We start from the raw sequence: 15,310 nt of genomic DNA on the forward strand, positions 1-15,310 counted from the left end.
TTTACACAACTGGCAAAAGATCTAGGATCAGAATAATAATGCTGGCTATGATTGGGAACAGAGATTCTGCCGAATGTCTGAAGTTGCAATATTCATAATTGCAACAGGCACAAATTTTATCTTTCCAAAAATACCAATAACTTGAATTAGCATACACTTTAAAATATCTTCGGTAAAAATATATTTTTTCCTATTTCTCTAAGCTGGATAAAGGTGATTTTCTACTTTAGTAAAAAGTATAAAAGTAGGTTGGTTCATTTACTCCTCTCTATATTCATACTTTGAAAGTGGATTTTGAAAGATATGCCATAATTTACGTTCACAGTATATTATTCTATATAGCCCACAAGTCATACAATTCACCGTATAGCTATGATGGCAGGGACCCATGTTGCCACTGTGTTGATAACCAACATAAAATGCAGTCAATAGACCTTATATTAGTTTTCTAGGGCTACAATAATAGAATACCAGTTGCTTAAACATGTATTTATTTTCTCATAAGGCTAGAAGTCGAATACTGAGGTGTCAGCAGATTTGATTTCTCCTGATGCCTCTCTCCTTGGCTGACAGATGTTTCTCCTGTCTGTATCCTGACCGTGGTCATATTAGGTTGGGGTTCCACCAAATGACATCATTTTTACTTAATTACTTTTTTAATGATCTTATTTCCAAACTGGCTTTTATTCTGAGGTGCTAAGGGATAGGAACTTTACTATATGAATTGGGGAAAGGCATGATTCAGTCTGCTTAGCCCTTTGGAGATTAAAATCTATTTTGAAGAACAAGAAATATGTTGTGGGAATGAATTTATTCTAAGGCCCTGACTACACCAAATATTGCATTGGTTTATTTTTCTAAATCGAATTTGGTCTGACTCTGAGTTTTCCGCTTACCAGATTCTTATCATAAGTAAACAAGGACCCCTTTACTCCACCCTAAATGCAGGCTGAGAGAGTAGGAGAGCTAGAAGAGGCTGACATAGTTTAAAAGCTTTGGGTAAGGATATAATCTTGTCCTTTACTATTGCTAATATTCTCTGTGTGGGCCCAACCAATCCATTTGAAAGGAAATGGTGTTACTTACTATGTGTCATTCAAGAGCTTTGTTTTTCGAGCTGTTTTTTGAATTTCTTCTTTCCCTCACAATTGTGTTTGCTCTTGGTGTTCTCTTGCTATCATATGCTCATACTTCTCAGCATCTTGTCACTTCCTAAAAACTATTCAAGGAAGGTCAACTCCCTACCATTTTGAGACCCTGTTCTTTCATTTAATGAGTTGAAAATGTGAGCAATTATTCCATTTGCCCTTCTACATCAACTCTGCAGCCTGCTCTGTGCACTGAGAAACCAGCCTATGCAATTTCCAACAGCAGCATCCTTCCATTCTAGCGAATGTGCCCAGTGAGAGTATAGAAAGGGGCTCATAAAGCAGGAAGATATACATACTGGAGTGTTTATTCCCCAATGTCTCCTTTCATTTCAAACTGCCCTTCTTCAAGGTATTCCCTCATAAAGTCTTCTGCCGCATTTCCTTTTACAATAGCTACATCCCCTCTCTTTGCTCCTCAGAATTTAAGGTTGCCGGGGCTCCACACTATTGCAGATGTGTCTATATCTTAATCCCGTCAGTACAACACCCCTTAAAATTCACTTCTCACACTTTTATAGGTGCCATCTCTTTTCTGCCATTATTTTTACAATAAAATTCTTATGTATAGTTGCAGAGGTGCAGTTATAAATGAAAAAGATAAATTTACTGCCTTGTGGAATTTATTTTCTGGGAGAAATGTTGAGAGCATGGGGGTCAAGCTATTAGAAAACAAATAAACTGGATAACATTAGTGGCATTGTGTTCTAGGAAAATCAAAATAAGTTAACATGTCAGAGAATGATATGATGGCTACCTTATGGTTTTAATTTCCTTCACTCTGAATTTGCACATGGTACTATACTAGATCTAAGCTCCAGTCTCAAACCTGTTTCCTTATAGAGATGATCTAAAACAAATATCCTTTATAGGGCTGAATGGCCAAACAAAAATCTGGGAGTTGTTGTCTTTTGGTAAATTACTTTCTTGGATCTGGCAACTTTTCTTTCTGTTCCAAGACCTAAAAAACTTAGGATTCAGAACCCAAGATCTAGAATTCCTCTGTGAATTGAATTGGGTATGGATCATAGTTGGGAAAGGGGTGTAGTCAGGAAAATCTTTTCTTTTGTGAAAGGTGGAAGATTAAACACTAAATAGCACTATTTAATCTCAATAGATTATGTTTCCATATTCATACACAAGACACTTTAACCAAATCCTAGATGAGATAACTAAGCTTTATGGCTTCTCATTTTTATCTTTGCTATTTTGATTTATCCGCTGCTAAAATTCTATGATTTTATGAGTTTTGTATGGCAAATGAAAGACATAATGTAAGTATTACATGATTTCAAGAGATAATTTCTAGTCTAAATAGTCATGGATAGAGCAGATTGTGTAAGTAAATAATATTCGACAGGCCTTGTGTATGAATTTCTAGTGCTGTGATTTCTGCCTTCTTTCTCACACAGCTTTCTATTGAGACATGCTTAAAACTTCCTTAACAGCCCTGTGTATTTCTGCCTTTTCTTCCTCTATAACTTGCTCCATATATTTTCTGGTCTTAAAGCTGTTCCTCTCCTGCTCACTAGTCAATTCATGCTGATCCTTGAAATCCAGCATAAATGCCTTCTCTTCTAAGAGAGCATCCTGATTTCCCTTCAGAAAGAAGTGCCCTACCCACTGTACTATTACTCTGGCCCCAGGGATATAAAGGTTTTTAAAAAATTATTCAATGATTTCATTGTGAAGTTTTATTTTAAAATATTTTTAGAAAAATGTCCCAAATATTCAATCAGCTAATCAGTGGCTGAATAAATAGCAGTACTCCTACATAAAAAAAAAAGTCCCGAGTATTTTACAATGTGTTATTTGACAAACAAAATCTGGCTAAATTATACTACAAATTTTGAACTGAAAAATATAATTCAATGATGATATAAATGAGGCTTTAGAAACCCTAATTAATGTCATTTCTGGAGGAGTTATCCTTGGTGCCATGTCACTCAATAACTTAGAATCAGGTAAACCTGAAAAAAACACAAAATGCATTGAAAGTAACATGGATTATAAAGCATTCTAACCCCTTTACCTATTTTCTTGATAATATAGTGACATTTTGGCAGAAAAATTGGTATCTTAAGAATTGGGTCTGAAGAGATAGCTTAGAGCAATACTGTATAGGCTTAGCATCTGAAAGGCCTGGGTTGGATCCTTGACACTGCTTGTTCTGTCAAGCACTTCTAAAAACCCTGAGCACCTCACTGAGAGTAACCCTGCACTCTGCCAGGTGTAACACTAAGACAAAACAGCATATGTGTGTGTGTGTGAATCATTGTACTTTTGTGGAACAAAACCTGCTTAGAAAGATGTGAGGAGAGGGGGTATGGTGCCACCAGCAGGTCAATCTGTACCTGTGAGGCGAGTGCATCAGCAGCCTGATGGCACTGTCAGACTTTCAGATACCCCAAAATTGCTGCTGTGCCTTTGGCCGGACCCCAAAAACTTGGGGCAAAGTTTACCAAGAGTGCAAACAACCAAAATTTAGGTATGTGGGAGACATACCCACAAACCGCCTCCAGCTCAGCTATATAATTGGAGGCATGGCCTCCCTGGCTCCTAATCGAACTGCTTAATAGCCATGATCCCAGAGACTCAAAAACAAATCTCGGAACCCAAAGGCTTTTGGCAGAAATGCGTCCCGTTCCTGCAGTAGGTTACTGGCCCTGGGCCACTCCAGGTAGAAATAGGTTTCGTGTATTGGCCTGTTCCTCCTGGCGGCCTGGTGCCCATCATACTCCAGAGGTCACTGGACAGTCAGGTTTGGGTCTGCTGTGACGAGACACGCAGGGCCTCACCAGGTGGGGGTGGAACTCGTCCTTTCATCCCCATCCTAATGAGACCCCGAGTCGCCACCTACAAACGACCTCTCTGGCTCCTGATCAAGCTGATTAATGGCCATGATCCCAGAGACTCAGAAACAAATCTCGAAATCCAGTGACTTTTGGCAGAAATGCATCTGGAGCGCATACAAGGTGGCCGCCGCCTCAGAGCTTATTGGAAAGCCAGGTATGAGCTGGTGGTGACAGGGCAACGGCAGTCTCATGGGATAGGAAGCAGTACTGGCTCGTCCTTCATGCCCTACCAAGGTCACAAATTGCCCCCCAAGAGTGGCTCTCCAGCACAGCGATGGCTCCAGAGGCAAAAGGACTTAATCCAGAGCCTGGCAGCTTGTGGCAGAAAAGTGAATGGACCATGCGTTAAACTATGGTGCCATGCCTCCCTGGGAGGGAAATGGTGTTGCTCCCTTCTGCCTTCCCCCGCCCCTCCCCTCACCAGCAGCAAGATGGCCACCACCCCAGAGCTTATAGGAAAGCCAGGCATGAGCCGGCGGTGACGGGGCAACTGCAGTCTCATGAAAAGGGGGGAGGTACCAGCTTGCCCTTCACATCCTACTGAGGTCACGAGTTTTCTCCCACGAGCAGCTCTCCGGTACAGCCATAACACCAGATGCACAGAAACCAATCTTGTAATTATCAGGCTTTTTGCAGAAATCCAAAATTGCATGGCTGCTGTCGTGGCCACTTGACATTATATGATTCTCATAACCAGCTATAGAAAACAAAGTATTTCACAATGCCTTTTCAGCAATTCTGATTGTTGGGGAGGGGGGGAAATTCTAAACAATAATGGTGCATCTTTTGTAGAAATAATGAATGTAATCAATGTAGAGAAGAGTTAAGTGAGTACTGACGAATAGAAAGGTGTTTGATCATTATATGACCAAGACTTAAACCTGAAAGCTTTATAACTTTTCCTACAGTGATCACGATCATGATCACGATCATGATCATCCTGTTGTTTCTCGATTGCCTCAAACAGGCCCCTGTAACGTCTCCTTCATCCTGGCCCTGAGATTTTAAGAAGTGCCATATTCAAGGCTCTTTTGAGGTTAGCAGAATGACACCCATCATTGTTACTGGTATTTGGCATATTGGGTATGCCACGGGGAGTTTGCCAGACTCCGCCGTGTGGGCAGGTAACATTCGGTAACCTGCCAGGTTGTTCAAAGTAAGAATGAGATAATTAGATGTCACGCGGCTGTGAACGTGGCTACGTGCTTCCGGGAGCTGGGTTTTATAGTCTCTGGGTCTTGGCCGTTGATGGGATTACACGGCGCTGGGGGTCAGATGGTGGGTGTGACCTCTGCCTACTGGGAGATGGAGGATCTGGGTGGAGGATGCTCAGCCCCGATCCGAGCAGGCTTGGAGATCTCAGCCCCCGGGACCCGCATGCCTTTGTTCCTCTGCCGGTAGCTTCATGTGTGTGGAGAGTGGTCTCAGCATGGTGGTGGCTGGTTCTGGAGCTCTGTTCGAGACGGGGAGGGAAACTCAACCCGCCCCCCTCCAAGGGGCCCCAGTGAGGACAGCCAGGCACGGGGGCAAAAAACTCTGCCTAGAGTGATTTAATAAATAAATACAAGAAGAAAAAAAAAGAAAGTTGTGAGGAGATACTCAGAGGAATTGTGTTTAAGAACCAACACAGGCTTCTCGGGAATAGAAATGAGCAAGCAAAGAAATATAGAAACATGAGGAATTGTGTTTAAGAACCAACACAGGCTTCTTGGGAGTAGAAATAAGCAAGTAAAGAAATATAGAAACATGGAAAGAAATAATGGAAAAATGTGTCTGAGACCAGATACCAGCCACGGTTGCAATTAAACTTTATATGTAATGAGATCTACATAATTACAGGCATTTGCAAATAAGTCTGAACCAGGAGATGCAGAAAGTAATATAATTTATCATTAACCCCTTAAGCTGTCAACTTATTAATTGTGATAGCTTTTTTTCTATTGAAAGTGATCTGTCTCCAATTATCATGAGATGTGTAGGCAGCATAGTCTATTTCCTCTGTTTTGATCTTCAGTAAAGAGTTGGAAACAATTGCAAACACACACACACAGATACACACACTCACACACACACATCACAAAGAGATGTACAAAGAAGCAAGCAAGATGCATGTTCAAGGTAGAAGAGCAAGTCAGTAGGGATAATAATATCATCAGCTGTTTTTATCATCATCAATACAATAAACCCAGTAGAGCTTTGAAAGTGAGGGTTAAGATAACTTCTGGGGACCTGGATATAGTTCAGAGGCAAACCCCCTCATTGAAAATGTAGGCTATGACCTTTATCCTTAGCACTTACCTCCATATATGCTAAGCATGGTCCCTAAAGTTCAGAATCCTGGTGCCACAATGCAGAATGTATACCCAATTAAGTGTTTTACCCTCTTATGAAAAGTGGTGAGCACTGCAGCTAAAATGTATGCAAGCACAACTAAATGATCAGCTCCCAATGAGCATCTAAACCAAGTATGTAAGAGCCCAGGCTCATCTCAACAACTAAAGGGCATGGGAGAAAAAGGAATCAAAAAAATGATTTACATAAAACTGTGTCTGATAAAAAAATATACCTATTTACCTAAACCAATTCTCATAATTTTAGTTTACATTATAAGTATACGTATATATAATAAAAATGAACTCTCTATATTTCTCTGTAAACTAGAATTATAATATATATAATTTGTATTCCTGGTTTATTTTAGAAATTATTTACTATACATTTCCATCAGGGAGTCAGTTAAAGGGAAAGACATACATTTCTTATAATTATGCTTAACATATAGAAGGGGAAAAAAACTATATAGAGTCCATTTTCAAATGTGTGGAAGAGTAGATAATTTACATATATGCATATGTGTATATACATCTATATTTTAAAAATAATCCTCAAGATCATGAGAGAAAGTACAGAATAAGGTATGTTCCTTCCATGTAGCCAACCCAGTTTTGAACCTGGCTCTGTATATGGTTCCCCAAGCCCCACAACAATTGATCTATGAGCCTAGAGCCAGAAATTAGCCCTGAGCACAATTGGGCATGGCTGAAAAACATGGCTGAAAAAAATAAAAAAGGAAAATGTATTCTAGAAGTAATAACACAAAGCAAAGAATCATGCCAATTACATTGACTGTATCATCTCAGCAGTTAATCAATTTTTTGAATAAATAAATATAAATTTTAGAAATCAAATTTTTAAGTCTCCAGCTTATTATGAGTAATCTTTAGAAACACCTTTTTAAAAAAAAATTTCAGGTTTGTCCTATATAAAAATGCACATACAATATATTCTAAGTGTTAAAGAATTACATGGGATAATGTTTTAAAACTTTAAACAACTATTAAATTATCTGATAGGTAGGAGGAAGTATTATCCTTACTTCCTTTAGTTTTCATCTATAGAAACTTCGTTTTCATCCATAAAACCTCTGAAAATACATTGTATGTCAAATTAGCATTTTCACTGAAAACCAGTCTACTTCAATAGTTTTCAGTAAGGAATGATTTTGCACTCTACTCCTAGTTGGCAGTGTCTCAAGACTTTGCTGTTGTCACAACTTGATGTTACTAGCATCTTGTGGATAGAACTCAGAGATATTCATAAATATTCTACAATGCACGTAAAATTCCCTGTAACAGAGGATTATCTGATTTAAAATGTCAGCAGCGTGGATGTGGAGAGGAAATTCCTGATATAAAAAAAATGACAAATGTGGCATAATTATAACGATTCTAATAAAAATTAGAATAATCTTCTTGGTAGAGTTTGAGATAAAACAGGATTGTATTCAACCTAGGATGTTTAAGATTGAGATATTACAGTTTTACCAGAAACATACTTAGAAGCTCTTAAAATATCAGGTCTTATACTCACTTCAGCAACACATATGCTAAAATTGGAACAATACAGATAAGATTAGTCTGGCCCCTTTGCATGGATGACATGCAAATTCATGAGGGGCTCCATGTTTTCGTTAAATAAAATCTCTTCTGCATAAGGGGGAAAAATCAGAATTTTAGTAATATGTTTAGATTAAAGTTCTCATTCTATGCTACAAATAATACTAGTCTGACAATTAGAAAGCTACCTACAGAGGAGTTTATTTTTAAATAATAGAAATAAAAAGTTTCTACTTACATTTAACACTCAGAAATGACTATTTTCTCTGCTTCAGAATTTTCTTTCTCTTTAGGGCATTAAAGAGAATCTAGCTCTGGCATTCTTGAGAACTAGAGCAAAGGTTATACAAGTGTATATAAATAATGGAATCTTTTCAACACATGGCTAATTTCCATGATCAAACTATCTCCTGTTCTTATCAAAATCTCTTCCACATTTTTTTGGAAGAAAATATTATTTTTCTACATCTAAAATCTCTTTGTATCCAAGACAGTCATGCATATCAGAATAACAGAATTTAAGTTTCTTGACATAGAAATGTTTTTCATTTGTAGATGGAGACTTTATGTCAAAGTAGAATGGGAGGAAGTTTGGCAATCCATCTGATGATTATTTAATACTTAAGGGATTAAGCTACTTGACATGCTTGGTACCTCCCTTCTAGACACTTACAGTCCAAGATTCTAAGGTAATGACATAGCAGTATACAGTTCACTCCCTCACTTCTTCAGTATTTACACAGATATGTAGATATATGTGTATATATGCACATATAATTTTATTCCTCATTCATTTGGACCACATGTGCCTGATCTAGTGCCCAAAACTAAGAGTAATCTATTCCAAACTTCTTAATTGTTATTGACATCACAGAATATGTAAGTTTTCATTAGCAGTTTTAGAGGTGGTTCAGTAGATATGAAATGCATTTTTATTTTAGGTAGGAGACTATAAACCTATAAGAGGAGAATGTAAAAAGTTAATACATCAGACAATAGCGAAGGGAATCGGGAAGAATATATATTTAAGGACATATGAGGAGTTTGTAAGTAGTAGTTCTATATATACTATTTCTCCCTTTCAATATTCCTCCAAAATAAAATGACAAGGAAATTTCAGTTTTCAATTTTTACTCAAAATATTCATAAAATAATATATAAGGGTTTAGGAGATAGTACTGCAATTAAGATGCATGCCACTATGTGCCCAACGTAGGCTCAATTCCTGGCACCACACGGTCCCTTGAACATTGCTGACTGGAGTACTGGAGACCCCCAACATTGTTGGATGGTCTGAGTATCCCGACCACCACAAGGCACAGGCAACACCACAGCCTCAGGCCCTTGCCTTGGACTACTGGTTTCACTGGCTATGAGTCACCAGCAGAGACTCTGGATTCCTGAGCACTATTTGGACGTATCTTCCCAATAATAAAGATAGATAGATAGATAGATAGATAGATAGATAGATAGATAGATAGGCTGGAGCGATGGCACAGCCAGTAGGGTGTTTGCCTTGCATGCTGCCAACACGGCCAACCCAAGTTCGATTCCTCCGCCCCTCTTGGAGAGCTGGACAAGCTACCGAGAGTATCTCGCCCGCACAGCAAAGTCTGGCATGCTACCTGTGACATATTCGATATGCCAAACACAGTAACAAGTCTCACAATGGCCCGCTCCAGAAAATCGATGAACAACGGGAGGACAGTATAGTGCAGGGTGAGTGAGCCTGTAGTGTAATTCTCCTACTTAGAAAAATTCAATTTGTCTATGTGAACTCACTAGCAAAAACTGAGAGATTACAAATTAATAGTGACTTTTCTCAAAAAAGTTCTGAAAATTTAGTAGCTAATTCTTACAAATCAGTATGAGTTTGCCTTAGTATCCTACTGATGGGTGTAATTCTTTCAGCTTGTCATTTCACTTTGCTGTGTAGAATTGAAAATTGTCATCAAAGATGACTTGTTATCACCAAAAGTTCATTTAAAGTTAATATATTTGATAAAATCATAAATTTTGAATTGTAATATTAAGAACATACCAGAGAAGAAATCCTCAGATAGAAGCCCCATTCTTTAAAGGGTGCAGATATTTATTAGACAATTTTATCTGACAAAACCAACTGGATCATAGGAAAAATAAAATGAGAAAGATTATTTAGGACTCAGCAATTTTTTGGTTGTAGAATGAGGAATCTTTACCCTTTTTATATTTAAAAAGGATCTGTTGAGTTATAAATTTCCTGTGTACCTTGCATAAATATTCATAACCACTTAATGATAGTAAACCAATTTAGATATATGTATTTTCATATAGGATCTCTACCAGATTAAATTTGAAATACAGAGTTTTTATTGAGAAATCCTTAGTATAGGGCTTTTATAATTAGGGCAGAAAAACAAAGTAGACATTTTCTATAGTCAATCAAATTTTAAGGTACAGTTTTTAATTTTATGCCACAAGAATTGGGTACTTTAAGAGCTAAGCCCTATATTCCTATGCCTTTTATCAGAAGGTTCCATTTAACATATTGTTGTGGATTTTCCAGTTCCCTTCTTTTCTTCGGAAAACCACAATATGTTATTTTTACTTGATTAAAATAAAAGTAGATGATTCATTTTGGGGGAGAACAGAATAGTCGAAAATTGAACTGAAAGGGGAGAAAAATTTACCAAAGGTATACGCCATCGAAAAACTTGGAAAACAAAGCCCTGTAAAAATGAAAGAATGACAATTTGTAAATCACAAGTTAAAGAAGTTCTGCTTCATGATTATGTTGCAGTTTAATTCCTTTATATCTTTCTGCCATTGTTAAAAAAGAAAAAGCAGCCAGAACTTCAAAGGGCTCCCGCATGTGTTCCGAATCAGGGCTTCAGAGCTGATGTTTGACAGCCCAGAAATTAAAATTAAATAAATGTACTGTTTAAACTCCCATTTTTTTCCAACAACAACAACAACAAAATCACTTTTTCTGTATTAGGGTTTTTCCCTTTTGTTAACATTAATATTCTTTTTCCTTGGGTAGTTCCTCATTTACCCATTAAGCACCTTGGTATATGGAGTGCAGTAATCCGTTTACTTCAGAGGGAATTTTAGACAACCAGAGGGAATGTCAAGACTTCAGGATCAGCCTTTGTGAGATTTTTCCCCCTGTACATTAAAACATATCTGTCTCAAAAAAAAAAAAGACAAAGGAAGGAAGGAAGGAAGGAAGGAAGGAAGGAAGGAAGGAAGGAAGGAAGGGAGGGAGGGAGGGAGGGAGGGAGGGAGGGAGGAAGGGATGAAAGGACAAAAAACCATAGTAGTTAGGCCATGCCCAGACACCTGCATTTGACTGTTCTTACATTTTCTTGGGATGACAGAAACAGACATCTCTAAAGAACAAAAAAGCTCTGAACAGTTTGTGTTTGAAAGTGCACTTGTGTGAATATAAAACTATAAAACAGTCAAAAGCTAGCAGTTGGGCAGCCATTTTTCTGGATAGCAAAAAATATATATAATAATAATAATAATTAGGGTTGGGCCTGCAGAGCTCTTTTATGCGGGGTGTAAGACGAGTCTCTGACTGAAGAATAGTTCGTGCAAAGGAAATTCAACATCTGCAGTAATTTCTTAGTTTTTCAAATGAGGGAATGGGAACAAGATAACACAGTGATTTAATAAGGTGTCACTATTAATGTAGTATAGAATTTTTAGTGGGTTCTATTATGTCCTTAATGAGGCAGATATTAAATCTGTTGAGAGAAACAGGCTCACAATCACTCTATGCGTAGGTGGAGCTGTTTACTTGCCTCCCAGAGTCATTACCACTAATCCTATCCTGCTTTCCACTTTTAATTGATATTAAAAAATGTTCTGGACTTGTCTGCAAATAGGAACTAAGGAATAGGCTTGCTCTCTCTCATCGTTGCAAAGGAAACTAAGCCATATTGGAATCATACTAGATTTACAGGACTTGGGTTCATTCTCTCTTCTCCCACATACCATCTCATAGTCTGCACATCTGGCCTGCAGAATATCCCAGAATGTTTATTTCTGGATTCTCAGAGGCTTTCCTGAGTGTTGCTTGGGCAGAATCCAGATTTTGTGCATGTTAAGTTATATTTTGAGAGTGTATCATACCCAAATGAATGAGATGATACATGTCAATTTTTACATAGCTTACAAATTCTTTGAGCACGTATACTAAAGAGAGAATATGCAATAAAGATGAGTTGAGAGACTTTCAGTCTGTGGCTACAAAATCTTTCTGTTTCTTGAGAAAGTCCCATTCTCACTATTCATAGTCATAACTAAAATCTAAGATTTAAACATGAATACTGCTCGGTCAAAGTGTCCTTCCAGATATGTGGGAAAAATTGTACTTTGTTCTTTTTTTATTATTTGGTAAATACTACTTATTTTGTTACTCTTGTGCCAGAAAGTGAGATTTTGCACCACTCTTTTCAGACTCCAAATAATTACATTGAAAATTTGAAAAGACATTTATGCAAGAGAAAAAATGTAAATGAATGTTTAACAGTAACTGGTTGCACGACCTCTCCTCTGTGTGTGGGAGGGGACAAATGTAGTGATTAGGGAAATTTTTCTGAATGTAGATGAGAGGGGCATCAGAGCTGACTCTTGAATATGAGTCATAAATGAGAACGGGAAAGCAATAGAAAAAAAGGACACTTACAACTGTAACCGTCATTCTCTAGTAATGATTTCCTGAGCTTTCCCGTGTCCTCAAATTGCTTGAAGTAGGTTTGTATATACATTTTTCTTGTATTCACATAACCCTTTATCTAAGACTTTCTGATAAAAAATTTGATAAAAATGCATGGTCTGTGAAAGCTTTAAGTAGTATTTCTTGAGGTATAGAGGACAGAGGCTCCAGGCTCCACACTTGATTGGGGTATCCAGAAATCACCAAAGGCAGGAAAGGTCAACTTGTAACAATTTATCAATGCTTTACAATTTCACATGAAACCAAACCTGGAGTAACAATGAATTCTATGTCATAACAATGAACTGTTATTTTGTTCATAAATAAAACTGGATTTGTTTACTTTTTGGTGTTTATATTATTGACTACTGCAAACATAAAAAAATATCAATGGAATATTTTTAATGGCAGAACTAGAAGGCAACTTTGAGATGTTGTAGGCAAGCCTGTATTGAAGGAATTACTTTAATGAAGAGCCTGGGTCTCATCCCAGAGATTTAGATCCAAATCTGGTTGGGAATGAGGTTCAGGAATCTAATTTGAATAAAATTATATTTTGCCAGAGGTTAACCTCCACTTACAAAAATACAAATTCTGATGAAATCCTTTATGTAACTTTTATGAAAATAGTTTTAAATTGCTGATTAAAATTGACTTTATCAAGCAAATCATAGAACTTGAACTACATTTAGTTGATAAAATCCATTGTGATTTTTGAAGTTGGCCAAATTTAAAATCAGTGGTACCACATTGGTTTTGTCAGTGATACCTTCCTAGATAATCTTATGTAGAAAACTTATTTTTCCTAGAGCAATTATTTTTGCCATCCACATCCAATGTCTTGGAAGGATTTAGACATCTGGCAGAGACTAACTGGAATCTTTTAAGAGAAGGAATTTCTCTTCTATTTTTCTGAGGTTGAAAATCATTGTGATGTGTTACGCGACTCTTTTGAGTCATAATGATTATGAAAAAATTCATATTTCTTTAGTAGTCACTTGAATTTTTTTGCCATCTATGGTTAGTTAATTTTGTTAAGTTGTTCCTTTTTATAGATTTACAACAATTATGATTGGTTTAAGAAAAATGTACTGGTCATACCACAATCAAATTTCCACCTTCTCTAGCTAAGGTTCTATTCGTTGATATCCAGATTCTAAATTGTAACTATTCTTGGTAAATCAGAGCTGACATTCTAAAGGAGGAGCAATCGACTAGACAGCTTCCTAACCCAGGCCTATTCCAGTTTGACTCATAGTCTAATATATCTGTGACCATTTTTAGTTCAAAAATCAGTTGCCTAATCTCATTATAGATTCTTGTTGAAATAATTTCACAAATTTTATTTATAATGATCCTAGAATTTCAGGGTTAAGGTCCTTCATTTATTGAGATACAAACCAAGCTAGTCCTAAAAGTCCCTGGTAATTTCTCTTTGTCTTTAATCTACCCATTCTGAATCTGGGTTCAATTTACTTCACTCTCTCAATGTTCAATTTCAGCCTCTTTGTCTTCTATATCTTTTAATTGCCTTGAACTATTTGATGCCAAATGCCACCACCCTCCATGAAATACACTTTGTGATTTTTAAAGGTTTCAAAGTATTCTAAGTTGAACATTGGACTTTTATTTACAAAGATAATGTGTCTTAAGACACATTCCTGCAGCACTATCCAAAAAAGAAATCCTTTTTGATATCTCACATCTCCTATATGGGAAATCAGGAGTGGGGAGGGAGGAAGCAGGACAAAATCCATTATATACTGTAATCTAGAATATTAAGTTTTGTTCCATAAAACATGTTAGCTACATTCTAGAGGCTAATGGGTATGTGAAGGAGTTTCTATTTTTATCTATCTTCAGTTAATTCAATGACTTTATTTTTAATAGCAGATTAGAACATTATCTCACATAAAGACCCAAATCGCTTTGATAATTGGCATTTTAAATAAAGCCTGTTGGGGGTTCTCTATGGGCAGTTGAATCATAGTATTTGATTGTATAGGATCCTGGGGATGTTTGCATTGCAGATTTTCTGTCACTAGTTTGAAGAATAGCCTCCTTTTAAAGAATTACTCTGTTGGACTTAAGATTCTCATGGGTTTAGTTAAATGCCATGATTTCTTTGGTAAATGTTCTTTAAGTATTTCAATTAAATGGTGATTTATTTTAAAAATCAGTAATAACAAATGTGTAATAGAAGCCAAGTATTACAAAACTTTTAATCTTTAACAAATACATTCAGAGCCATTTTATATTTATTTAACATACAATTGCTGTCTAATTTAATCTAAATTAAATGGTTGCTTGAAAGCTGTAATTTGGAGGGTTCCTGAGACTCCTTTTATGGCAGGAAAAATAAGAAATCTTCAGTTTTGCCCAGAGGGTAGATACTTATCTTTTAAAAATCAGGTATTTCTCTCGAAATTAAAAACTTAGGTCATTTGGGAAATGGAATTCCAAGGAATGTTTTTGGCAATGAGACATATGTCCTCATTTTCATTAGAAGAGTATAATTTGTTTTTCTAACATGCAACAAATCTTTAAATTTTAACTGATGCTTATCTAGCACTTAGGAGATAAATGTTTATTTATGTTGTTTATAAGTATCTTATGACAAATATATATGTTGGGACTCCGTAGTGGGATTTTATTGATATTTGTTTTTAAATTAAAGGCTTTAATAATGCTTTATTAAATTGG

The 15,310-nt window shown here is 36.7% G+C and overlaps 1 protein-coding gene and 1 non-coding gene across 2 annotated transcripts in view; both read left to right on the forward strand.

The window, feature by feature from the left end:
• The window catches only part of HDAC9 (histone deacetylase 9), a 1,023,935-nt gene that overhangs the window by 903,841 nt on the left and 104,784 nt on the right, over positions 1-15,310 (forward strand). The gene's annotated exons all lie outside the window — the stretch shown is intronic.
• On the forward strand, positions 7,861-7,972 carry LOC130027844 (U6 spliceosomal RNA). Its single transcript, XR_008793070.1, has one exon. It is a non-coding gene; the product is annotated as a U6 spliceosomal RNA (small nuclear RNA).

The sequence above is a fragment of the Sorex fumeus genome, unplaced genomic scaffold (genome assembly GCF_029834395.1).
Source record: "Sorex fumeus unplaced genomic scaffold, SorFum_2.1 ptg000037l, whole genome shotgun sequence".
Classification (NCBI taxonomy): Eukaryota; Metazoa; Chordata; class Mammalia; order Eulipotyphla; family Soricidae; genus Sorex; species Sorex fumeus.